This window comes from Neovison vison, chromosome 3, assembly GCF_020171115.1.
Source record: "Neovison vison isolate M4711 chromosome 3, ASM_NN_V1, whole genome shotgun sequence".
Lineage (NCBI taxonomy): Eukaryota > Metazoa > Chordata > Mammalia > Carnivora > Mustelidae > Neogale > Neogale vison.
In genome coordinates, this window is record NC_058093.1 from 51,584,903 (window position 1) to 51,612,154 (window position 27,252).

Below are 27,252 nucleotides of genomic sequence, written 5' to 3' on the forward strand. Positions count from 1 at the left end.
TAAATATATAGGTGTACCCTGGAATTTATAGAAATTTTTGAACACTACAGAGAATAAAACACTCAAATCACTAATCAAAGAAATGCAAATCTAGTTTACCTCACACCTGTTAAAAAAACTATTATAAAAAACAAAAGACAAATGTAGGTGAGGATATGGACAAAAAGAAACCCTTGTATACCATTGGTGGCAGTGAAAACTGGTTCAGCCATTATGAAAGACAGTATGGAGGTTTCTCAAAAAATTAAAAATAGAACTACCATGTGGTCTAGCAATCTCACTTCTAGGTAAATAGACAAAGGAATGAAATCAAGATCTCAACAATATATCTGCACCCCCATGTTCATTGCAGCAGTATTCACAATAGCTGAAACATGGAAATCACTTATGTGTCTGTTGATGGATGAATCGATTAAAAATGTAAATGCTTACAGTGGAATATTATTCAGCCTTAAAAAGAGAAGGAAATCCTGCCATTTGCAACAACATGCATGAACATGGGCATTATGCTAAGTCAAATAAGTCCGTCACAGAGGGACAAATACTGCATAATAACACTTATATGAAGAGTCTAAGACAGTCAAACTCATAGAAACAGAAAGTAGAATGGTGGCAAACAGCGGAAAAAGGAAATGGTGAGGTTAGTGGGTACGAAGTTTGTTATGCGAGATAAATAAGTCCTAGCGATGTACTATGCAACATAGTGCCTCCTTGATAAGACTGTACTATGTACTTAAAATTTTACCAAAGGGCAGATTTTATGTTAAGTGTTCTCATCACACACAAAAAGAGGGTAAGAGGAAACATTTGGAGCTGATAGATATACTTATGGCATAGGTTGTGGTGATGGTTTCATGGATGTATACTTCTTTCCATCTCATCAAGTTATTACGTATGTATAGTTTTTTGTATGTCAATCATACCTCAGTAAAGTGGTTTATAAAAAAATAGAATGCTGGGAAGCAGTACGGAAGGGCACCCTCCTTAGGCAGTGGGGTGTATAATCCCTAAACATGGAAATTGTCACACATGGTATCTGTGGCTTAACTGACAGAAGCCTGCCACAATCCTTGCTTAGCTTCTAGTTATATTGATCCTGGACTCCAGCCTTAACCTTCTGTGTTGACAATGAGAGCCAGTATGCTGTTTGTCACTCAGAGACAGTGCAAAAACATGTAGCTTCATGTTTCTGTAATGCTATCAGAAAGCACTTAATAAAGAAAAAAGGCTGTTTTTACCTTCAACTTGATTGTAAATTATGATCTCCAAAGAGTGTGCTGGATTTTTCTAACCAGAATTGATGAGAATATTAAGATTTTGATTCCATTTTAAAAACATTCTATTTTTTAATTTTCTAATAGTTTATTTAAATTTAAAATTCATATACATATTAGGAGGGTTCTCTTTAATAATTTACTATAATAAAATTCTAAGGTATAATCTACTTTCTCTATTTGTTTTTATCTCATAATCAATACTTTTATTTTCTATTGTTTTCATTTTGTGGGCCAGTATTGATTGCCCTCTTCTTTTATTTCCCAGTTGCTTCAAAGTTCTCCAGAGACTGGCCAGTGTGCTTTTTGGTGCCTCCTTGGTTTTCAGCCCCAAGGCCATCTTTTGAATCTGACTCAGAACTCAGGACGGATGTTACATGTCTACTTGTAGAAAGGTAAGGTCATGTGTTCATTCTTAGAACAGTAGGATTAATGATGTAGATTACTCTAGATGGTATCTTGAAGAACCTGAAACAGTACTTGTTGCTCTTATACCCTATCCAAATAGATTTTCTTTTCCTGATAGGATAAGGTCCATTGGTCTCTTCCAATTTCTGGAAACAGAAACTTTAGCTAGGATACTTTCACCCAGCAATTCCTAATAAATTACAAGCAATGTAATTTAAAGCAGCATCTTGACATAGATATACAAACTTGGCAGGCAATAAAGTTAACATTTCTTGAAACTTTGTTTTGAACCAAAACCTAGACTAAAGACATTCCATGGATTAAGTAATTTATCCTTTATTGGGGTGCCTGGGTGGCTTATTCAGTTAAGCGTCTGCCTTCATCTCAGGTCATGATCCCAGAGTCCTGTGATCAAGCCCCTCATCGGGTTCTCTGCTCAGTGGGAAGCCTGCTTCTCCCTCTGCTTGTTGCTACCCCTGCTTGTGCGTGTTCTCTCTCTCTCTGCCAAATAAATAAATAATATCTTTTTTAAAAAATTGTCCTTTACAGTGACTTTATGTGTAGATACTCTTATATGAATTTTACAGATGAGCAAATTGAGGGTTCAAGAAGTGATTTTGCCTATGGAAGACAGGTAATGGGTAGTAGGGTAGGGGTTCTAATGCAGGCAGTGTGACTCCTTAGCCACACTTCTAATGACTGTGTTATGTAGTTATCTTGAACTGTTGCCTGAGACTAATTTCCCAAGTGGATTAAGTAACTAGTAAAATCATGAGCAATCACTTAACCTAGCTGTGTCTCAGACTCTTCATTTATTACAGAGAGGACTGGTCAAAGCATTGATTTTTATCTCTCTCAGTGTTATAACTGTGTGAGGTATCCTAAATTAGAATCCTCAGAATTTATATCTGCTCTTCTAGAAAATTCCTGCCACACCTAGTATCACTTAGTTGCTGGATATGCTACTATGTGTGTTTTAGAACTAGAATATAGTACAGACCCTGGTGAAATACTACATGCAGATGTGTTACTTTGACTGTTTTCTTTCTTTCCATTGCAACTGTTCTCACAAAACATTTATTTAAAACTAAGGAAACAAGACTGTAATATGTAGAGTGTGAGTATACATGAGAGAGTGAAAAAGTATAAGAAAGTAAAAGACTGTATCTGAGAGTACAAGAGAGTTGGGTAAATAAGAGTGTGTAGGAGTGGGTGATAATGGGTGAGAGTGAAAAATAATGTGTGATAATGTGTGAGAGTGGAAGAGTGTGAAGCTGAGGGCGTAGGAGAGAATGTATATATGAGAAAGTGTATGTGAGAAGGAGTTCACAGAAGGTGTAGGTGAGTGTCCAGTGAAGGGTATGCACCAGAGTAAAGCATGAATCTAGCAGAGAATATGGAAAGTGAGGAGGTGGGAAGAACACGTGTAAGAAAATGTTGGACAGATCGCGGATATGAGAAAAGGATGGAGAACGGGTGTGAACATGAATATGTAAGTGTGTTTGTGAATGAATCTTTGTGTGAATGTGTGTGTGAATGTCTCACTAATTGGGCACAGGGATATTCCTGAGTGCTAGAGGCCATCCCCATCCCCTGCAAACAGGCACCCCCCCCCATATATGTTTCATCATTCTACACTAGGTCACATAGCCACCACTCCCTGTAAGGGGTGTCTGGGAAATGAGTACCTGGAAAATGGATTGACACAAGTGGCTTATATGAATCAAGATTACACCCCAGGGTTAACAATATTGCTGCCCTGAAACAAAGGCTTTTTTTTTCCTTCTTCGGTCGAGGTAAGGGATGGCCTTTGGTTTGTCAGTGAACAGAATGTGCCACAATAGGAATAACCATTTTGGGGAAGGATAGAAATGAAAGTATCAAGATGTAGGGTATGGGTTTTAGTTCACCATATATTCTCATGCATTGTTCGAATCTTTTATATGAGCATGCAATATTTTTATATTTGATAAATACAAAAAAGAAGCCTCATAGGTTCTTTTAAGTTGGTGAGTGATGCATAAGATCATTAATTTCTCTTCTGAAGCATACACATCTTCAATACTAGTTCTGCTACATTCAATTATATTTTACGTACCTTTGTTTTGGGTGGGAATCAAGGGTAATGATCGTTTTTCACATTTGGGTTGATGCCAGGATGGAGATAAAGTAAATGTTATAAGGCCCGGAGTAGAGAACAGAGATTCAGTTAACAGTGAAGAAAATCCAGGGGTGCCTAGGTGGTTCTGTTGGTTGAGCGTCTGACTCTTGCTTTTCATTCAGATCATGACCTCAGGGTCATGAGATTGAGCCCCGCCCCCACCCCATGTGTGCTCAGCGAGGAGTCTGCTTGAGATTCTCTGCCTCTCCTTCTTCGTCTGCACTCTCCTGCATGCACTTGTGCCCGCTTTCTCTAAAAAATAAATAAAATCAGGAAGGAAAGAAGGAAGGAAGGGAGGAAGGAAGTCCAAAGGTAATGGTAACAATGAGAGGCCAAGTACCTAGGAATTTGCAGATGTCTCAGAGAAGGTACCAAACTTACAATTCGAATTAACATTAGACACATCTTAAGGAGTGGCATCTGTGTTACAAATGATGGAATAAAAGCCCCGTCATCCACACCTGGGACTCATCTCTGTTTATTGTCTTGATTCCAGACACCTGGGTGGCTACAGATCAAACAACATTTCATTATCCCTGATTTTTAAAACATTTTATTTTTTTTCAGTGTTCCAAAATTCACTGTTTATGCACTACACCCAGTGCTCCATGCAGTGCGCCATTATTCCCGATTAACTTAACTTTTAAAATAAGGCCCAGATCAAACAAAGAGTATTTTGTTTTTATAAGAAGTATCCATGCCTTGGGGAGGGTATGTGCTTTTGGGTAAATTGGAAGGGGAGGTGAACCATGACAGACTATGGACTCTGAAAAATAATCTGAGGGGTTTGAAGTGGCGGGGGGGGGGGTGGAAGGTTGGGGTACCAGGTGGTGGGTATTATAGAGGGCACGGCTTGCATGGAGCACTGGGTGTGGTGAAAAAATAATGAATACTGTTTTTCTGAAAATAAATAAATTGGAGAAAAAAAATGAAAAAAAAAAAAAAAGAAGTATCCATGCCTTTCACATCTTCAACCAACTTCTCTAATCCTTACTATTTTTATGAAACAGTGCTGGTGTTAAGAAGTTAGTAAGGAAGAAGATTTTGCCCTTGCATTTGAACACAGAACAAGTATTCAAATATTCTAAGGGGCTTCCCAGGATACATACCAAATGATGAGCCTATGAACATTCAGAAGATGAGTATTTCCCAACAGGCTGGGGAAAATCAGAGACCACTTTATCAGAAAAAATGCTCATATACCTATTTTTAAGATTTCATGTTTCTTGCATCCCTAAATTTTAAATTGCAAGAAACAACCCAAAAGATTATAGATAACTACACTTTGAATATGTATTCACAGGGAAAAGTTGCATAAGATATTTTTACATTAAAAAAACTATATAATTCATTCAAAACATAGCGACTAGCAATGAACTCTGTAAAATTAGCAGTAAAAACGTTACTTACTGTTGTGATCTCCACCAGTTAGAATTCTTGCCAGCTGCTAGTATAGTCTTCAGGCTCCTCCTTTCAGGATAGAAGGATTATGTGACACATCCTGCTCCCCAAGAAAGACTTGGGCAAATAGTATATCATGGAATTCCTTTCCAGAAAGATGTTGTTGGAGAAGGGGGAGGTATTCCTGGAACTTGGGGGGTTCAAGTGAAACATAGCTAAAGCCTTATGTGGGAATGACAGATACTAAGTAAGGCCTGCTGTTTTTGAAGGCAGGAGGGTGGGTAGAAGTGGAAGGGCAAATGCATCACCTAGTGTGGCCCAGGAGAAGAAAGGAGACTCCTATAAAAAGGGCATGCCCTATAGCACCAGAACTGAGCAAAGCGTGAAAATGACTTTCTCTTTTCTAATGGGTTTTGTTTGCTTGCTTGCTTATCAAATAAAAGTATTGTACCAACATGGACTCTTACTGTTTTTCCATGGAGAATGTATAATAGTTCAAGCATACTATGGATTAAATAGTTTATAATGCAGTATACTAGTTAACCTAGAAATCAGTAACATTAGGTCTGTGGGTAGGTGTATTCGGCCAACAGTTGTAATAGAAATGTGTTCTTAAATACAACTAGATAGTAAGTCAGAACTACTTGTAAAAAACACAGTAATTCTGAGTAGCTTATGCTACACACAGTCCATTTTTAAACTCACATAGTGATTCTAGGTCTGTAGAGGCTTTAAAAATACTGCATGTATTTTGCTTTTATTCAAGATGTATATTTTACTTTATAGTAGAAACAATTTAGAGTGCTGGCATTTGTGGAAACATTCCATCTTTAGTTGTATCTTCTTCATTGGTCAGTTGACTAATAATCAAATACAAATAACTTCACTTATTTGAGTAATCATGTATGAGTCATTTGACTAATCTAATACAAATAACTTCATTATCTAGTATATATTAGATGTAGGGTTCCACTAAAACATGTTTCTTCATTATACACTAACTGCCTTCCATGGTGCACATATAAAGATATGTGCAAAGATAGGGAAAGAATACACAGATGAATAAATAAAAGCTTGCACATATAAAGAAATGATTAGATCTAGTTATAAGAATACAAACTGAATATTTGGGTTCAATTGTTCATTAAGTGTTCCTGGGAAAAATCAGGAAGGAATTGGGGAAGAATCCAAGCAAAATTCTGCTTTCTAGTCAAGTCCAGCCTAATTCCTCCTTGGACTCTGGAGCGTACCTTGCACATCCATTTTGCCTTTCCAGAGAAAGTGAATTGGATGTTAATAGTTAGCACAGGTTGGGAAGGACATCACGCTCCTAGACACCTTCGGTTCTCACCTGCAGGTAGCTCCAAAGTCCACCGACAGCCCTAAGAACAAATCTAAGGTTTTCATAATGACCAGTTAGCAGCAAAGCATGTAGAATCTGGAGGGCAGATGCCCAATGCCTCTGAGATGGATTGACAGGACCCAAGTGAAGTGGCAACAGTGTTTGTTTTAGCCAGAAAGTAGCATGGCCAAGATTCTAGAGTGAATCCTTAGTTTGAAAGAATGAGCTTTTAAAGGACATGATAGTGACCCATTTTAAAAAAAATCTAAAGTGTAACCATGTTATTGTTTGGTTAACAAGGTCTAAAACAACAGACTACGAAATTCATCTTTAAACACAAGTAGTTTCTATGTTTGTGATCTCTTTATTGTTGGGGAATATTTTACATACTTTTAACCAATATGCATAGACCATTCTGTAGTCCTTTTTTCCCCATAGTAACATACATCATAGTGCCTGCGACTTTTTTAAGTTTTAATTTAAATTCCAGTTAGTTAACACACAGTATAGTATTAGTTTCAGGTGTACAATACAGTGATTCAACACTTCCGTACAATATCCAGTGCTCATCACAAGTGCACTTCTTAATCCCCATCACCTATTTAATCCATTACCCTACCTCCCTCCCCTCTAGGAACCATCAGTGTATTCTCTGAGTGAAGAGTCTGTTTCTTGGTTTGCCTCTCTGGCTTTCCCCCCTCCATGCTCATTTGTTTTGTTTCTTAAATTCAACATATGCGTGAAATCATAAAGTATTTGTCTTTCTCTGACTAACTTATTCCACTTAGCATTATCCCCTCTAGTTCTATCCATGTTGTTGCAAATGGCAAGATTTCATCCTTTTTTATGGCTCGGTAACATTCCATTGTCCATATATACCACATCTTCTTTATCCATTCATCAGTTGATGGACATTTGGGCTGTCTCCATAATTTGGCTATTGTAGATAATGCTGCCTTAAACATTGGGGTGCATGTATCCCTTTGAATTAGTATTATTGTATCCTTTGGGTAAATACCTAGTAGTGTGATTGCAGGATAATAGGGTAGTTCTATTTTTAACTTTTGAGGCACCTCCATACTGTTTTCCAGAGTGGCTGCACAAGCTATCGTGCCAATGACTTTTTAACTAGGGTTTGCTGGGCTCTGCCTCTGTCCATCTCTGTCTCTCTAGTCTCAAGCCTCCTATCTCCCTACACTTTAACCACACTCATGCTCTTTTAGTTTCTTGGAATCCACTAACATTTCATTCATTTGGGTCCTTACTCAGGCTGGACTGAGCTGCTTCTTTCTTCAAATGACTGGCTCCGTCTCAGCCTGTAGAGCTCAGCTCACATGTAGCCCACTTCAAGAAGCCTTCCCTGAGTACTCTGCCTTTAGAAGGTCAGACGGAAGTTACCTACCACCTCATTTCCTTCTTTGACTCTGTGGCACACACTATTGATATTATGTATATTTTTTCTGGCTTATGCACCCATCATCTCTCCACTTTAGGCTCTGTAAGGGTAGACACCACCTCAGTTTACCACTTTATACCTAGCATGGTGCCTGCACAAAAGAGGTGCTCAAAAAACATTTGTCAAATAAATAAAAAGTAACTATCCATTGATATGACCTTTATTTAAACACACTGAAGCTTTGATCTCCTCCTGGGTGTGTTTCCATAAGTAGTCTCACTGAGATGTTACACATTTATTTGAACAACACTCTCATTGTTCAAAATGTTTTTGAAGCTCCTCTGTTAGAATTAATCTTTGGAGTATATCCCTTTGAATATCCTTAATAATAAATTATATCATTTGAAAGTTTTTTTTTTTGTAGGAATAGCCAATTTTCTTCAGTGCTCAAGACTGAAGAATAAAATTAATATTGTTTTTGGTGACATTTAAAGTACTGTGGCAGGTGGATATTTTTCTTTTGAGAGTCTCGGGAACTTATTCTAGAGGCTTTTCCTATGGGAAAATTCAGATAAGATTTCATGCAATGGTGAGTACTGGGAATGGTTCCTGGTATCTCTGGGTGAAGGATAATGTGCATTTGAACATTATTCTGATTTTTTGTTAAAAAGAAATTTCAGCTTCTTTATTTTAGAATTATAACTTTACTGAATTAAACTGAATAACTTTTAACCTGTCCTTTAGTGTTTAAGTCTATTCAGATGAGTAGTCCTCTTAATTAGCTTGAGAATCTAAATTAATTGTGGTTGACCAAACCTGCATAAAGGGAAAAAATAAGGTGTGGAATCTCTAAAACCCTGTTTAAATGCAGTAAAACAAGACTAAATTATCCTAATTAGAAGGAAAACCTGCCCGTTTTAGTGACAAGTTCACTTAGAACATTCATTTTTAAAATGCAGATTTATTATTTTTAAGAACCTATAGTTACATTGCTGACAGGGGCAGGGAAGGGAAAGTAGGCTGTACCTTAAAAATCATATCAGTGTATTTTTGGCAGTTATTTTATTCATGTTTGGCAGTCTTTACTCATGAAGTCATTTTATAATTATCTGAAAAGAATTTCTTGCCTTCAACCTTTATCAGGCTTAAATTAACTGCCTTTAATAGGTAGCATCCCTACCTGGCTATGTTTTAGATGAAGTAGAGTAAAATTTTAGCTGGTACTAGTTACAGGTCTCCAAATTTCTAAATGCATATGAAGGAAGCTTTTTTTTTTTTTTCCCCTTTTTAGTTTAGCCAGTAAATTCATTAGGAAAATCTCTGAAGCTTTTCTATGCATTCTTCTATCCTGCAATTCCGCTGTCCTCTGAATAACCCTATACTCTGTAGACGGCCTATTCACCCCCCTGTAAATATTTCTTGCTCTGTCTGATATTTGTGCTTTGTTGGGAGCAGGATTTGGGAAGCGGGGCAAAGGAGTTTAGGGTACTGAAAAAGAATAGTTGAGCTCTGGACTGGTTTAACTATGAGGTTATAGATCAATTGTGAGAGTATTTGAGTGAGCTTTCTGGAAGGATAGGAGAAAAGAGTGTGAATGGGGCATTTAAGTTAACAATTTTATTTTTTGGTCATGACACATTTCAACACTATGTCCTTCAGGATTACGGGAAGTCATAAAGCCAGTGGAGTGGAACTGATGGACGTTAAAGATGGATGACATGGCCAAGGGGGTGGGAGGTTAGAATACTGGCTGAGTTGTCTGTATGGGCATCACATTCAGTCAAGATAGTGGCAGGGTGGGTTGGAAGGGAACACTATGAATCTGGTATCACCTTTTTCATAAATGGAGGAGAGACAAGGAGATGGTAGGCGACGGCAGTAGAGAGGGTTGGATGGCCTTGAGGAGTGGGACTTTAATGACAGGTGTCAGTGTATTGGAAGTGGTACTGGAGAATGAAATAGGTCTGGCTCCTTCTCTGTGTGATCTCAGTAGTGTGGGGGATGTGGTATGTTTAGCCAGCTCCTGTTGAAAGGTGTGTCCTCAGGATATTCAGGTTTCAGGTGGGCAACCAACCATCAGTGAAGAGAGAAGACACAGAGGAGTGTGCTGACCGTTCTTCCAGTCCTCATGTAAGCAATGTGCAGATGGGAAAAGAGGAGAGGGAAGTTGGGCAAGGGGAGAGGAAATGAAGGGTGGTCTGGGTGTGACGAGAGTATTGGGAGTAGACACAAGATGGGAAAGCTATGTATTTATAGGATAGGCTGACAGAAAGAGGAATGAGATGGAGGGCTTGTGCGCATGACAGTTCCTTGGACAAAGGGGCATTGGGGACTCACTGAATTCTGCTGCAGTTGGGAGGGAGGTCTGCAAAGTTGGCTTTCATTTGAAAGAATGCATAGGTGGCTGTGGGAAGCTGTGGTCTACAGGGCAGCCACAAGCGAGCCTTGAGGTGTAGACTTCAGAGGAAGTCTGTGGTGTGGGTCAAATTCCCCCCCCCCCTTTTCTTTGGCTGCTTTGCTCTTCTAGAGGCAGGAATGGGAGAGTAGATGAGTCCTGGCTCTGCCGCCTACAGATACAGCCTGGTATTTGGCTTACAGCTGGTGTCCTGTCCCCACTGAATGTTTCTAACAGGCACTTTTCTTTCTTTCAATTTTTCTACAAAGACCTACAATGGACATGTACTACTTTTTGAAGGAGGGAAAATATTTAAAACAAAGTTAATTCTTTAACAAATGCTGGTGAATGGCTCCCATGCATCCAGGTTGGCCAGGCATGGGAATATAAAGACAAAAAGACAAAGTTTCTGCCATTAAAGAGTGGGCAATTTGGGAGAGAGAAGAGCCAGGGTATACGAGTCTGTCTCCTTTCTCCAGAGTGCAGTGGAGAACAGCAGTTATGTGAGAGATTCAGGCTGCAAAACAAATTAAAATCACTTAAAAAAAAGATTTTATTTATTTGACAGCAAGAGACACAGCGAGAGAGGGAACACAAACAGTGGGAGAGGGAGAGGGAGAAGCAGGCTCCAGGTCGGTGACCAGGGAGCCTGATGTGGGGCTCCATCCCAAGATCATGGGATGATGACCTGAGCCAAAGGCAGATGCTTAATGACTGAGCGACCCAGGCACCCACAAAATCACTTTTTAACATAAGCATCTTTATAATTAAAGAATGACAGCTGTTTGAAATATCCAGACTTTACCTCTGTCTTCTATATCACTGTGGAAACTTCAGCCTTAGACAACCTTCTTCAGTGTATCATTTGAATTTCTTTATAGGGTATTATTATAAAAATAATCAGAGATTTAGGAAAGTTATTAATCATGACACTGTTGTAACCTAAGAAAGTCTTTTCAAATTTTAAGAACTTAAGCTTGTTTATATAAATATATCTTCTAATTTTTTTCATTTTATTTTATTTTATTTTTTTCAGTGTTTCAGAATTCATTGTTTATGCACCACACCCAGTGGTCTATGCAATATGTGCCTTCCATAATACCCACCACCAGGCTTACCCATCCCTCTACTCCTCACCCCTCCAAAAGCCTCAGTTTGTTTCTCGGAGTCCACAGTCTCTCATGGTTTGTCTCCCCCTCCAATTTCCTCCAACTCACTTTTCCTCCCCATCTCTCAATGTCCTTCATGATATTCCTTATGCTCCACAAGAAAGCAAAACCATAGGATAATTGACTCTCTCTGCTCGACTTATTTCACTCAGCATTCTCTCTTCTGGTCCCATCCATGTTGATATAAAAGTTGGGTATTCATCCTTTCTGTTGGAGGCATAATACTCCATTGTATATATGGACCATATCTTCTTTATCCATTTGTCTGTTGAAGGGCATCTTGGTTCTTTCCACAGTTTGGCAACTGTGGCCATTGCTGCAATGAACATTGGTGTACAGATGGCCCTTCTTTTCACTACATCTCTATCTTTGGGGTAAATACCCAGTAGCACAATTACAGGGTCACAGAGAAGCTCTATTTATAATTTCTTAAGGAATCTCCACGTTTTCCACGTTCTCCAAAATGGTTGCACCAACTTGCATTCCCACCAACAGTGTAAGAAGAGTTCCCCTTTCTCCACATCCTCTCCAACACATGTTGTTTACTGTCTTGCTAATTTTGGCCATTCAAACTGGTATAAGTTGGTATCTCAATGTGGTTTTGATTTGAATTTCCCTGATGGCTAATGATGATGGACAGTTTTTCATGTGTCTGCTAGCCATTTGTATGTCTTCTCTGGAGAAGTTATCTTCACTACTGTATCCATCAATATGTATTGAATAAAAGAATCAAACTCTCTCCCATAATCCAGACCATTCCAATAGACAGTGATTAATTTTTTTCATGACTATTCAAAAATGCACAAGATTGGAAATTACTTTTAAAGAAAATTATAGCTCTTTTATTAGCAAGTGAAATATGGAAATCTCTTGAAATAATGTAAACAGATTGTGAATGCAATAGAATTTTTCATACTAAATATTTCAGAGTATCGATAATACTCTTGCATGTAGAATGTACACACATTGTTGGGGCACTCACCTTACCAAGGGGTTGGGTATCGCTAGTAAAGACCACATCAGCCACAAAGAGCATTATCCTTTACATGAGAAGCATTATATTGTACTGCTTTGAGCTATGCTGACCAGACATATGCCCTGATCTGTATTCCCAGTTACCACCACATTCAGCGCTCCTCCATACCTTGGTTCAGGCTTTCTTGTTAGTCCTTAGAACACACCTCCAGCAGCTCCCTGGGCCCACTGTCTGGGGCTCTAATCTGGCCAGATGATAGAGCCCCTCTTTGGCTGCAAGTACTAACTACATTTTCATGGAACATCCAGTGATGAAGGTATGTATCTCCTGTGGGGTGGAAAATAGGGCGTTGGCTGTCCAGGGCTCTGTCTACTGTGAGAAATGAAGGGATCACTATTTTGTGGCATGCCTGCAATTTATTCATTATTCACCTTATTGGCAGCTCTGTCTTTACTACCCAGAATCTTGCTGTTTTCATAGTCTGTAATGCCAGCACATGTAACTGTAGACTTTCAGATCTCTACTGGAGATTCCCTTCACTTCCCGTAACTTTAGGAGACCCCCAAGATTATCTAGCAAATCCTTGAAGCTCCCTGAAGCTGCTGTTGGTTTTACTGTTGTCCCTTAACCCTGGGCTATTGCTTGATCCCTCCTTTGGTTACTGTAGTCTGTCTTGACTCCACAGGGGTGCCTATTTTTACCAGTATTTAAGCTCTAAGTAATTGGTTCCCCCCACTGTTTCTAAGGAGAAAGACTTGGACACCAAGGTTGAAGACTAGACCCAAATACCTCTTTTATTTCTACTTACTGGCTTTTCTAAGACACACACTCCAGGATGGCTGGTTTAAGTCAAGTTCAGTAACAACTACCATGCTACACTATAAACTAGGAATGTCTTCAGACATACTTGAATCCAGTTCACCTGCCTAAGTCCTTTTTCCTCCAAAATGAATGGTCTCCCAAGAACTCTACAGTGGCCCTTGGTAGGGTCTCTTAGATCTTCCTTCTTTATGCTTTAACTACCAATATAAACTATTTTGAGCTCTTTCCCCAGGAAGCTTCTGTCCCCTTTGAAAATTAATGGATACAAAGAGAAATGGAGTCTGAAAAAGGAGTGTCAACTCTCTAGAATTCTGGGCTATGGCCCATTTCATACACTTTAAGGAGTATTCTTTGTTGAATAACTCTGCGTGTCGGTCCATAAAGAAAAGAGAATGGCCGGTTTATTTTATTTACTAGTGCTGACACCTGTGGTAAAAGATGACTTTAGCCTAAAATATTTACCAAGTAAACTGACTGTAAGATTACGTTAGTATTGATTGCTAGAATTTTACTGTAATATTTTTTGGTATAAAACAGAGTTTGGTATAAATCTGGTAACTTTGACTCCCTTGACTGAGATCTAACGTGGGTCTCAGTCAAGGGAGTTAAAGTTACTAAAACCCTGGCAGCTTGCTTCTCAAGACTGGCTTGGGTCCTTCTCTCTTCATGCCTGAAGGAACTCAAGGCTTTATTTTCGCTGATCTCTGTCACTTCAATCTGTTCCTCTTCAAGTTTGTCCTAAAGCAGCTCCCGAAATCATTTTGCTAAACCAGAATTATAAAGTTAATCGTGCCTGCTAGAATGTGCTCAGTAAATTTTTATTTAAATTTGAATCAAAGGTTTAGTTTTGTGAATCATAGTTTAAGAATGCATGGCTCTTTTCAGTGATCTGACAGCTAAACCCAAGCTCCTTGCTTGACTGTCTCATATGTACCCATCTTCCTAATCTCTTTACTTCCCAGAAAAGGCTCTTGCCTTTTTTAATTATACCAAATCAGTTAAACTCTAGCAACCCAGTCAATGCAATCAGTCTAATCAATACAGTTGGTCCAATCCAAGGCAGTCTTTTTCACTCTATTTCATCCCAATAAGACTTATCCAGCACATTGTACATCAGGAGTGGTTTCTTAAATTTTACTGATCTCCATTTTAAAATCTAGTACTGTTTCATTTTTCCATGAAAGTTGTTCTGATACATCTTCATCAACTGAAATAATTTAATTTTAAAACCTTGGGCAAGACCAGTTTTTTCCAAAGGTTAGCCAGAACCTTTAAGATTAGCTAAATTTACATATCCTTTAGACTAAGTAATGATTAAGTTACCAATATAATAGTTTTACAAATACTTTTCTTCTCTACTATCTAATTAAATTTAAAATAATGATTGCCTTCCTCTTCAGACCCTTCTCAGAACCCTCAGTAGATCCTGAATGTTGCTGGGTAAATGAGTGGAACAGTAATGTGTATTCTCATGGCAATGCCATTGACTAAGAAAGGGAAAAAAGAAAGAATAGTAGGCTCTTCATTACAAATGCTAGTAGTGCTTTTAGTTAGTAGAGCCAAAAGAACAATGTCACTGTAATAAGAAGCAACATTTGGGTTAATTAATTAAAGTTTTTATTTTGATTCTAATTAGTTAACATACAATATTATTAGTCTCAGATATGTAATATATAACAGTCCTGTACATCGCCTTTTGCATTTGGAATGATTTATAAAGAAATTTGAGGGTTTGTTGTGATATTTAGACATTAGAGCCCACTTCTTAGTGTAGACATTTTTACAACCAGTTGCATAAAACTGTTTAGTTTTATTACTAGCAGTGAGAGAGTAGGGTTGAGAAGCAAATTGGTGGCAGTAAAGGTCATTTTGAAGGGTCATCCTGAAGGACCTTGGTTTTAAAATATTGAATGATAACTGTTACTGAAGAGCTCATTTGTTACAAGATTAGAAAGGGCACAGAAAATTTATATTATCTGAAAGGAAAAAGTAATAAATGTCAAACCTCTTCCTACCTTCATGTGTTGGCTATAGTAAGGTTTGAAATTGTGGTGTGATTATTAGAGCCAGATAAAATGAGCTCAAGAAACATTTTATTTTTTCTGTGCATTTCTGTATCTCCTTAAAAATTTGTTTTTTTGGGGGCACCCGGGTGGCTCAGTGGGTTAAAGCCTCTGCCTTCAGCTCAGGTCACGATCCCAGGATCCTGGGATCGAGCCCCGCATCGGGATCTTCGCTCAGTGGAGAGCCTGCTTCTCCCTCTCCCTCTGCCTGCCTCTCTGCCTACCTGTGATCTCTGTCTGTCAAATAAATAAATAAAATCTTTAAAAAAAAATTTGTTTTTTTTGTTATGAAAAGTTATAAGTACTTAAAAAAGCTGTCAGGGTAGTTTAATGAACCCCCATTGTACCTATTGCCCAGATTCAACAGTTAAAAATATGCACCGATCTTACTTTATCTATATTCCCAGCTCTTAACTCTTTCATTCATTTCTTACATATTTCAGTATTCATCTCTAGAAAATAAGGACTTTTTATAATCATAAGTTCCATACAATTGTCAGACATCATTAGGAATACTTAATATTATCTATTGTTTACATTATCTCACAAATGTCACATTTTATTTATAGTTTGTTTGAATTATGACCTTAAAGTCTACACGTTGCAAATGACTGATATGTTTCTTAAGGCTTTTTCAGTCTTTAGATTATTCCCATTCTCATTTTCCCTTATAATAAATTTGTTTTCCACAAAACAAAAATTGTTTTCCACAGTCTAGATTATGCTGATTGCCCTCCCACATTGTGTTTTACAGATTCCTCACTTGCTTGTAGTGACAGAATCATCTGAGTAATGTTCAGATTGTGTCTGTCATGTATTTATTTTTAATAAGTATTTTCTTTTTTTGGGGTGCCTGGATGGCTCAGTGGGGCCTCTACCTTTGGCTTCAGATCATGATCTCAGAGTCCTGGGATCAAGCCTGGCATGGGACTCTCTGCTCAGCAGGGAGCCTGCTTCCCCTTCTCTCTCTGCCTGCTTCTCTGCCTACTTGTGATCTCTGTCTGTCAAATAAATAAATAAAATCTTTAAAAAGTATTTTCTTTTTTCCAGCAGCACATACAATTGCCTCTTTTGTGATGTTAAAAGTCATTGATGATAAATCCCTAGATTCATAACATACTGCTAAATGGTGATACTTTTAATTTTATTGTTCCTTCTTCATTTATCAGCTATAACACTTCTATTAAGAGAAGCGTCCTTTCATCTGCCTTTGAATTATCTAGGGTACTGTTCATATAGGAAAAACAGAATAAATAATTATATCATTTATTTACACATTCAAAATGATAATTTGGTTTACAGGTGTCTTCCATGGTGACTAATAATTTGCACTATCATAAACTCATTTGAATTTTATGAAGTGTGTCAATTCATTAGAGTTATTATCCTTATTCATGCTCAAGTAAAAATGTTTCAAATGTTGCTTTCATGACCTTTTGATGTATCATTCAAATATTTGGCGGCAACAAATATGACACTATTAAACAAGGGTTGTATGCAATTTGTATAATTTAGGTAACAAGAGAGCTAACCCTCCCCCCCATTCATATTCCTTCTAGAACTTTGAAGGATGTTTTGTTTGTATCAAAGGACTGAAATTTGTAAGCAAGCATACACTCTCAATGAAGGAATACCTATGACTTCCTAAAACATAGCAGCTTTAGGCAAAAAAGAAAAGTCTTTTATCATTTCTTTTTTAAAAGATATTATTTATTTATTGAGAGACATTTAGAGAGTGAGAGGGAGAGCAAGAGCAATGACAGCAGCAGAGGGAGAGCAGCAGAGGGAGAGAAGAAGCTGGCTTCCTGCTGAGCAGGGAGCCGCATGAGGGGCTGGATCCCAGGACCCTGAGATCATGACCTGAGCTGAAGGCAGATGCTTAACTGATGGTGCCAACCTGGTGCCCCTTTATCATTTCATTTTAAAAGCACCTTCATGTTCATTGCAGCATTATTTACAATAGCCAAGATATGGAAATAATCTAAGTGCCCATTGATGGATAAATGGACAAAGAAATTGTGGTATATACCAGATATATATGTGTATATATATATATATATATATATATATATATATATATAATATGTATAAATACAGCCTTAAAAGGGAATGAAATCTTCCTGTTTGAAATGACAACACAGACTGACCTTAATGGCACCATGCTAAGTAAAATAAGTCAAACGGAGAAAGACAAATACCATAAGATCTTATATGTGGAATCTAAAAATAAAAACAAAGAAAAAACACAAACAAACAGACCAAACTCATAAATAACAGAGAAGAGCAGATTAGTGAATGCCAGAGGGAGGGCTTGAGGGGTAGAAGAAATGTGTCAAGGGGGTTGAAAGGTGGAAAAAAAAAAAAAAAGAAAGAAAGAAAAAGGGATTAAAAAATTTACAATTTCCTCTTCCCTCCCACTTACTAGCCTTGGCTATTTGTACAACAGAAAAGAAATCTCTTAGTGGGTTTGCAATTCACAGACATTCAGTGTAACTGTGGAGCTATCCAGGATGGATTAACCCATTCCTGCCTGACAAGTCAGTGGTGACAGAGCCAACCTGGGAGAGAGGGTAAAGCTCTGGGGACCCTCTTAGCAAAATAGGAGGATAGTACACTGTATTAATTATTCTTTAGAGCCTCAGGAAAAACACAGTTAAAAAATAAATCAACATTTTGTTCCAGGTTTCTCTGGTGAAAAAGCATAGGAGAAAACAAAACAAAACAAAAAAACCCAACAGTGCAATTATTTAATTTTATCAGAGAAAACTCTTTGTCTTTGTAGTCCGAAACTACTTAAGACCATCAAGGAGAATGAATCTTTTCTTGGCAAATTTTAGGTCATACCAGATTCTTTGCCATGCTAGAATTTTGTGTCTAAAGTTAATGCAATGACTAGGCCCTTGACAATTGGAATTTGAATTTCTGGGAGAACCTGAAAAGATGGGTAAATCTAACATCTGGGCCACTCCAAAACTCTTCCTCTCCAAAAAAGAAAAAAAAGAAAAAAAGATTTATGTAGTGCATGTTTTAATGTACATGTCAATGAGTTTTAACAGTTTAAGTATATAGATTAACATTTGATCAGAGTTGTGTAATAACCACACCAAAGACAAAATATAAAAAAATTTTGTTGCTCCAGTGTTGTCCCAAACTCCTTCACAGTCTACTTGCCTACATCCCAGGTCCCTGGCAACCACTGATCTGATTTCTGTGCCTACCGTTTTGCTTTTTCTGAAAGGTTATATAAGTAAAATATAGAAACTGAAACTTTGAGCTTTTTTGTTGCCTTTTGTGTCTGGATTCTTTACCTAGCATGATACTCTTAAGATTTTTCCAAGATAGGGCACCTGGGTGGCTCAGTGGGTTAAAACCTCTGCCTTCGGCTCAGGTCATGATCCCAGGGTTCTGGGACTGAGTCTGCATCAGGCTCTTTGCCCAGCAGGGAGCCTGCTTCCTCCTCTCTCTCTGCCTGCCTCTCTGCCTACTTGTGATCTCTGTCAAATAAATAAATAAAATCTTAAAAAAAAAAAAAAAGATTCTTCCAAGATATTGGGGCGCCTGGGTGGCTCAGTTAATAGCAGCTGCCTTCATTTCAGGTCATGATCTCTGTGTCCTGGGATGGAAAGGGGGGGTCTGCTGCTCTCTCTCCCTCTGCCCCTCCCTACTGCTTGTTTATAAATAAATAAATAAATAAAATCCTCTCAAATAAATAAATCAATCTCAAATAAATAAAATTCTAAAAAAAAATTCTTCCAAGGTTTTGCACATATCAATAGATAGTCCCCTCCCCCTTTTTTGGGAACTATTGAGGAATATTCCATTGTATGGCAGCAGCGTATTTTGTTTATCCAGTTGAATGTTTAACCTGATTCCAGTTGTTGGTAATTATGAGTAAAGCTACTATAAACATTTGAATATGAGTCTTTGAGCATTAATTTTCATTTCTTTTGGGTACATATCTAGGAGTGAAATGAGTGGATCATGTAAGTGTATATCTAACTTTGGAGATAAGCTATTTTCCAATGTGGTTCACTGTTTTGCATTTGCATCAGCAGGATATGAGAGTTCTGTCGCTTTGCTTCACCACCAGCACTTGGTATTATCAGTTTTTTAATTTTAGGGATTTTATTAGGCTTGTAGTGATATCTCTTTGTTGTATTATTTGAGTTGTAAGGTTTTTTGTGTGATTTTTCCTAGAAGTTTTGTAGGTAGGAATTTTGTGTCTGTGTTCAGGAGACACGAACATGGTCTATACTTTTTTGTGGTGAAATTTTTGTCTGGTTTTGGTATCAGGATAATGCTGGTCTAAAAAATGAATTAGGACAATGATAATTTTTCAAAGGCTGTGTCTACATATAGCTAAATAGAGTTCTATAAATGTAGTGGGCAATTGTACATTGTGATCAAAATTTTTACAAGTCAATAGTGGAGCTACTTTTATTGTTGCCATGATGATATTTAGTGACATTATATTATATGATATTTGAGAAATCCCTCATCCTGGCCCTTCATTCTTAGTAGAATCTTGGTAAATATTAGCTATAGGTAATAACAGTGTAATAATAATTACACTGAGCTGACTACCTACCATATTTTACGCCTTGTGCTTTGCAGAATATGGTTTTAGATAGAACATCTCAGAGAAGACCAGATACAACATATTTATACCCAATTTATGTGGCAGTTTACTACATAATCATTTTGGCTTTAATGGAATTTTATTTTATTTTTTTAAAATATTTTTATTTATTTATTTGACAGATAAAGAGAGAGTGAGAGCAAGAATGCAATCAGCGGGAGTGGGAGAGGAAGAAGCAGGCTTCCCAGTGAGTCACCCAGGCACCCTGGCTTTAATGGAATTTTAAAGGTCAAAAACAACTTGAGTATAGCTCTTGGAATTTTAGCATTGACCATTCTTTTTGGAAACTTCTTCCAAAATGCAACATTTTTCTCTATAGCTATCATAGTGATAAGATAGTATAAAAGCCACGGTTTCCCTCTCCCCTTCCCCCACTAATATTAATCTTCATGAGGAGAAAAGAGTAGAAGTTGGAGCCCCAAAGCCTGGTACATTTCCTACTCCGCACTCCTGATAATGCGGTGTGCCACAGTGATCCTTAAGGAACCTGTGGCCTCCACATTGCCTCAGAGCTGTTAGCGATGCAAATCCATGTCCCCACCCTGCACTGAGAATCAAGCTTTTGACAAGCTCTGGACAAGCTCTCCCCGTGATTCTGATATTCAGTAAAGCTTGGGGAGCACTGGCTGAGTAGGCATTTGACAGCATAAGAGGTGGTGGGAAGCAGTAAAAATTAAATGCGGTGCATGCATTAAGAAGAGGGCTGGTTCCCCTCTATTGATTTTAAAATACACTCTGTTGTCAGCTGCACTGTGAACCATAGAAAAAAGGCACAGGATATTTGCAGCAGGCAGCGTGCTCTTGGGCACCTTCCTTCTTTATTACTCATTTATGCCTCCTGCCTAACGTGACCCTGAAAAAAAAAAAAAGCAGACTTAATGGAGAGCATACAGAAATTTTTTTTTTTCAAGACCAGATATTCAGGAATCTGGGTTCTGGGTCTCTCCTGCATTTTTCATAATAGCCAGCACATTCAACTGTCAAATGCCCACTAAATATTCAAAAACTTGCCATTATTTAATGGGCCTGTTCTTTTCTTTCTAGGTATACATTCTTCTCCACTCCCCTTCGAATTACTAGTGTAGTGGAATTTTTTAATTCAAAAATTCAAAACCTGACCTAGAAAGGAAAAGATGAATCATACTAAACGCCTCTAATATCAGCTTCTTGATTTTATCCCCACCCTCACTCAAAGCCTGTTCTTCATTTACCTTAACGTTGTCTAATGTCTGTTATTACTCTGTACTCTCTTCTGAAGATGTGTGATCTTTCCATGGTACACGTTGCATCATTATACTCACAAATTAAGTCAAAGGATTTTAAAGATCAGAATCCTTTAATTTAGGGAGAAAATACAAGAATAAAAGAAATGAAGGATGATTAATTCTTGCTAATAGTATTTGCAGTTTAAATGGCCTAAAAACAATAGCAGGTCATGTGTGACTCAGCTGATGTGAGGACCTTTACTAGGCAAATAACATATTTGAAATGATGGTAGGGAAAAAAACTATTTTTTTCCAGAGAGAAATAATATATAATGTCTTTTTATAATGAAACACAATAGAATCTGAAATCCAATCTCATTGGCTTTGGGCCGTGGGAGTCAAGGAGTCTCTTTCTTTATTATTACAATTATTGATCTGATAACCCTAATTAGATTACACTAGGGTCTGGCTGCTTGGAATAGAAAATGGATTTATTTACCTATTTATTCTGATAGAGATTACTATTCAGTTTTATAAAAGAGCTAGGGCATTTGTGTGTCTGCTCAGTCAGTTATATAAAGTTTTGTTACTGTGTATCAGAAAATGCATTCTCTGCCTAAGAAAAAATATTCTTTAGTGAAGTATCATAGCAGATTTTTAATGTGTCCGTGGTTCCCTAACTTGCAAAATACTGAATACTGCCTAACATGCTTTCAGAAGTCAATAGATAGCACACCTGGGTGGCTCAGTTGACTGAGCATCTGACTCTTGACTTTGACTCAGATCATGATTTCAGGGTTGTGAGATGGTTGTAAGATGGAGGCCTGCATCAGGCTCAAGATTCTCTCTTTCTCTCCCCTTACCCCTCCCCACTGTGCTCATCCTCTCTCTCTTTCTCTCTCTCTCAAAAATAAGTAAATCTTTAAATAAACAGATAAATATAAAAAGTCAACAGATGTATCTGCTATTGAGGGTCTGCAATTCTGTTCACTTACAAGCTAACAAGTTAACTAGCCACCTAAGACCACTGGGACTTTATTACTCAGGAATCATGAGCTTCTATCCTTGGTTATGTTTCCACTGGTTCAGTTCTACTCCACCCCACAAGTCCCATGGGGGACATGGGAAATGACCCAAATGGATGAAGCACACATAATGGTTTTGTGTCAAAGATTGAGGACAATGAGCTTAGGAAGGCTGCCCCCTCCATTGCCTCCAATCTTCTAAAAAGACTGCTAGCAAAACCTTGCTTACCTTTCTCCATAGGAAGACATAATCTCTATTATTCTGGACAGGAAACAAATATTCTTCTGCCCCGGAAGGAGACACTATCTGTCTTTTTTGTACAAGCATCATTAGAATGATAGTCCAAGGATGTACAGAAATGCCATGAAGAATTGTCTGTCAACATTATGTGCTTATAAGATCAGGAACTATAAAGGATAAGAAGAAGTCAAAAGACAGGTATGATGTGCTGGTCTTGAGGGAAGGAAACATTCTATATAGAAAGAACCTATTTTGAGAATCACTGAGATGGAAGTTGCAATCCTATTTCTCCTGTTTATATCTGTGTGATTTTGATCCATTTTCTTCAGTTCTCTTTTCTGTAAAATGGACACAATAGCTGTCTTCCAGAATTTCTTGGTGGTTGAAATGAAATAAACAGTGTACTCTGGAACATTCATTGGTTGGTACAATGGGAGTACTGAGATGTTACTGAGAATTAATATTCACTAAGAGGAGTAGAGCTTTCAAATAAATATAATTAGAGAAGGCAATCCTATGTTGAACATAATTCGGTATATTGTTGAAGGAGGGAATCCTTAGTTATGATGTAACACTGATGTCAGAGAAAATGAATAATTTATTTCTTTTCTAGTGAGAGAAGTTCTCTGCACATGATTATGTTCACTAAAGCATTTGTTATTGATTCATTTTTTTTTCTTTTGTTCACCAAATGTTGAATGGATGAAATGTTTTTAAATAGTGATGTGTCTGAAATAGCGTAAAATGTTGGACAGGACTCTAGATAAGGGAATGCCACACAGCATGTCATACCCATGAATTTCCTAGGCAACGGTAGACTTCAGCGACAAAATCTATATTGGCAGAGCTAAACCAGGAAAACATTTGCCTTGTTAGGACAGCTGACAATAGCTGACGAAGGGCAGCTTTCTATACAGTCTTCTGTATGGGAGCACTTCTGTGATCATTCAATGACAGCTTGAAATGGAAAAGGGAGGGTTTGCCAGGAGGTAATAAGAAGCTATATACTCTATCATCATAATTCCTATTGCATAAATCTGCCCACTTTTTGCAAAATCAATTGTTATGAAACCAGATGACATGGTTTTGACTGACCCACGGAATTACATTGTCATGAGAAATTACAGCATGCTACATTAAATGCCCATGTACTGTGTTATATGACAGGCCACCATGCTGAAATGCTGTCTTTTTTTTTTTTTTAAGATTTTATGTATTTATTTGACAGAGAAAGAGTGAGTGAGAGAGAGCATAAGCCCAGGGGTGAGGGTGGAGAGACAGAGGGAGAGGGAGAAGCAGACTCTCTGCTGAACTGGGAATCCAGCGCGAGGCTCCATCCCAGGACTCTAGGATTATAACCTGAGTGGAAGGCAGACACTTAACTTACTGAGCTATCCAAGTGCCCCTGAAACGCTGTCTTTTAATATTGCTAAAATGAAGTTAGGTTTTTCTTTACAAGTAAATGGGACTTTAAGTATTTCCTCAAAACTTTACGTTACAAGGCCAATATTTTAATGCTTAGAATAACACAGTTTGATTATTTAAGAATAAGCCTTAGAAGTTGATTTGTGGAAAAACATTTAATTAAAAAATAGATAATCTTCTGCTAGATTTCAAAAATGAGACAAGAGCAAAATGAGAGTAAAATGTCTGCTTAATAGAGATGTTCTTTTAGGGAAGTCTTGATTAGTAAATATCATTGACAGTTACCTAAAGGCTATGGAGTACCTAAATGATATCCTCCAGTGAGACTATACTCAGATTATTTTTTGTGGCAGTACTTGCATGTTAGAATGAACCCCCTCCTCTAGAATCCTGTGTAGACTAGCTTTATTACGGCAGTGCCCACTGCCACCACCACCACCCCTGGAATACGTTTTAAATGCCTTCTGAGAACCAGGTTCTGGGATGGCTTCTTTATTTCTTATCTATTTAAATTTTTATTTGTATTTTGGATATTTCATTCATTCACATTATTTACTACTATTTTGTTGTACGTCTCCCTCCTGTTCTTTGCTCCTTTTTACCAAATTCCAATTGTTTACACTTCCACAGAAGTAACCACTGTAATCAGTTTATTATCCATCAGAGATTTTTTATGTCTGATCAAATATAGAAGATGCCTATTTCTACAAATGGCCTCACCAAATACAGTGCATTAGTAGACTTCATTTACACATCAATATTTTATTGCCATTTTATAGATGAAAACTGGTACCCCATAAAGTTTCATAACTTTGTCAACATCATGTAACAAAAAATTGCAAGTTAGAGGATTTGAAATGAGGCCAGTTTATGCAACTGAAAAATCCATGTTATATCCCTACAAAATACTAGCAACTTATTTTACCGTGGATGAAACTGAGAGAGTCAAGGGATTTCTCCAAGCATACACAAGAAGGTGGCACAAGTTTAAAACTGAATCTTCTGATATTTTCTCTAATGGTCTTTCTATTACATTATGCAGTCTTTTTGGATATTTAATTTTCTGTTTGTATGGGTGAATTTCTATACAGTCTGCCTTCCAATGAGATTGAAAATTCAAAATTAATTTCTCTAGTATTTTTTTCATTCTTTGAGCCTTTAAAAATTACTTCATCTAATTTGATCTCTATTTACTTAAAAAATCTTTTTTAAATGTTCGTGATGGTAAAATTCATACTTTGTGGTGTATGACTCTATAGATAGAGCACTGTATTTATACAATGATCATGATACAGAACAGTTTTATCAACCCCTAAAATTTCTTCTGGCTGCCTCCTTGAAATCAGCACTTTTCTTCACCCCAACCCCTGACAACCACTGATATTTTCTAGAAAGTCATGTAAATGGAATTGCTCACTATGTATTTTGGTTGGACTTTTTTCAATTAATAAGTTGCAGTGAGATTGACCTATATTGTTTCATGAATCAATATTTCATTCCTTTTTAATTGATGGGTAGTATTCCATTGTATCAGTATTCCCCAGTGTTTTTTTTTTAAATCCATTCATTAGTTGCATCAGTTTTTAGTAATAATAGATAAAGCTGGTATAATAACTTCTATACAGGTTTTTATGAGAGAATGTTTTTATCTCTCATGGGTAGGCACCTAGGAGTGAAATTGCTGGGGTGTATATTTACCTGTATGAGAAACTTCCAAACTATTTTCCAAAGTGGCTGTACCATATCTTCCCATTAGCAGTACATGGGATTTCAAGTTGCTCTGTATCCTTGCCAGCATGTGGTAGTGTTGTCTTTTTTTTTTTTTCCTAATTTGATCATTTTAATAGGCATATAGTACTATCTCATTGTGTTTTTAATTTACATTTCCTGAGCTATTGATGAAGTTGAAGACTTTTTCTTGTGCTTATTCACCAACTATGTAACCTCTTCAGTGAAATGTCCTAATCATTTAACCATTTTTAGATAGGATTGTTTGTTTTCATACTGTTGCCTTTGAGAGTCCCTTATGTATTCTGGAGTCAAGCCTCTTGTCAGTTTTGTGATTGGTAAATATTTTCTCCCAGGCTGTGGCTTTTTTGCCCTGTTCATTTAATAATGTCTCTCACAGAGTAAAGGTTTTTTATGTTAGTGAAGTTCAATATTTTTCTTCTATGGGTCATACTTTAGTGATATACCTATGAAAATTTGGCCTAATCTATTGTCACAATAATTTCTCTGTTGTTCTCTCTTACAGAATTCTTTTGGAGTCTTAGCTTTTAGAGGTAGGTCTACAATTTGAGTTAATTTTCATAGATGGAATGAGGTAATGATTAAATTTCCTTTCCTTTTTTTTTTGCATATGAATATACAATTTTCCGGCACCATTTGTTGAAAAGACTCTCTTTATTCGTTCACTCGCCTGCATACCTTTGCCCAAAGTCCATTGTCCTTACCTGTGTGGATATATTCTGAACTCTATTTTGTCTCTTTGATTTGTTCATCTTTTTTTCAGATTCTGACTCAATAGATTTGTTTTATTTCTCCCACCTTTATTGAGATATTATTGACATAAAACACATTTTTAAAGTTTATTTAGTTAAGCAATTTCTACACCCAGCGTGGAGCTCAAACTCACAATCTTGAGATCAAGAGCAACATGGTCTACCAACTGAGCCAGCCAGGTGCTCCAGCATGTGTTCAGTTTTAGATGTACAACATGATGGTGAGATTTATATATATATATTACAAAATGATACCGCAATAAAGTTAGTAAATTGCTCTATCCCCTCATACCCCACACACCTTGTGTGTGTGTGTGTGTGTGTGTGTATGAGTTGTGTAACATTTAGGATCTATCGTCTTAACTTTTTTTTTTTAATTATTATTTTTTTATTTGACAGACGGAGATCATAAGCAGACAGAGAGGCAGGCAGAGAGAGAGAGAGAGAGAGAGAAGCAGGCTCCTGGCTGAGCAGAGAGCCCGATGTGGGGCTCGATCCCAGGACCCTGGGATCATGACCCGAGCCGAAGGCAGAAGCTTTAACCCACTGAACCACCCAGGTGCCCCTATCGTCTTAACTTTTAAGTATATGATATAGTATTGTAAATTATATTCACTCTATTGTGCATTAGATCCCCAGATCTTATTTATCTTATAGCTGGGAGTTTGATTTGGCCAGGGTCTCCCCATTTTTCCCCACCCACTCTGGAAATCACCATTCTGCAGTCTATTTTTGTGAGTTCAGCTTTTTTTAGATTCCACATATAAGTGAGAACATACAGTATTTTTCTTTCTCTGTCTTACTTCACT

The 27,252-nt window shown here is 37.4% G+C and overlaps 1 long non-coding RNA gene across 1 annotated transcript; it reads left to right on the forward strand.

The window, feature by feature from the left end:
• Nucleotides 1-1,623: 1,623 nt before the first annotated feature.
• On the forward strand, nucleotides 1,624-26,871 carry LOC122901811. Its single transcript, XR_006383679.1, has 3 exons — nucleotides 1,624-1,669; nucleotides 26,197-26,224; nucleotides 26,843-26,871. It is a non-coding gene; the product is annotated as an uncharacterized LOC122901811 (long non-coding RNA).
• Nucleotides 26,872-27,252: the final 381 nt, after the last annotated feature.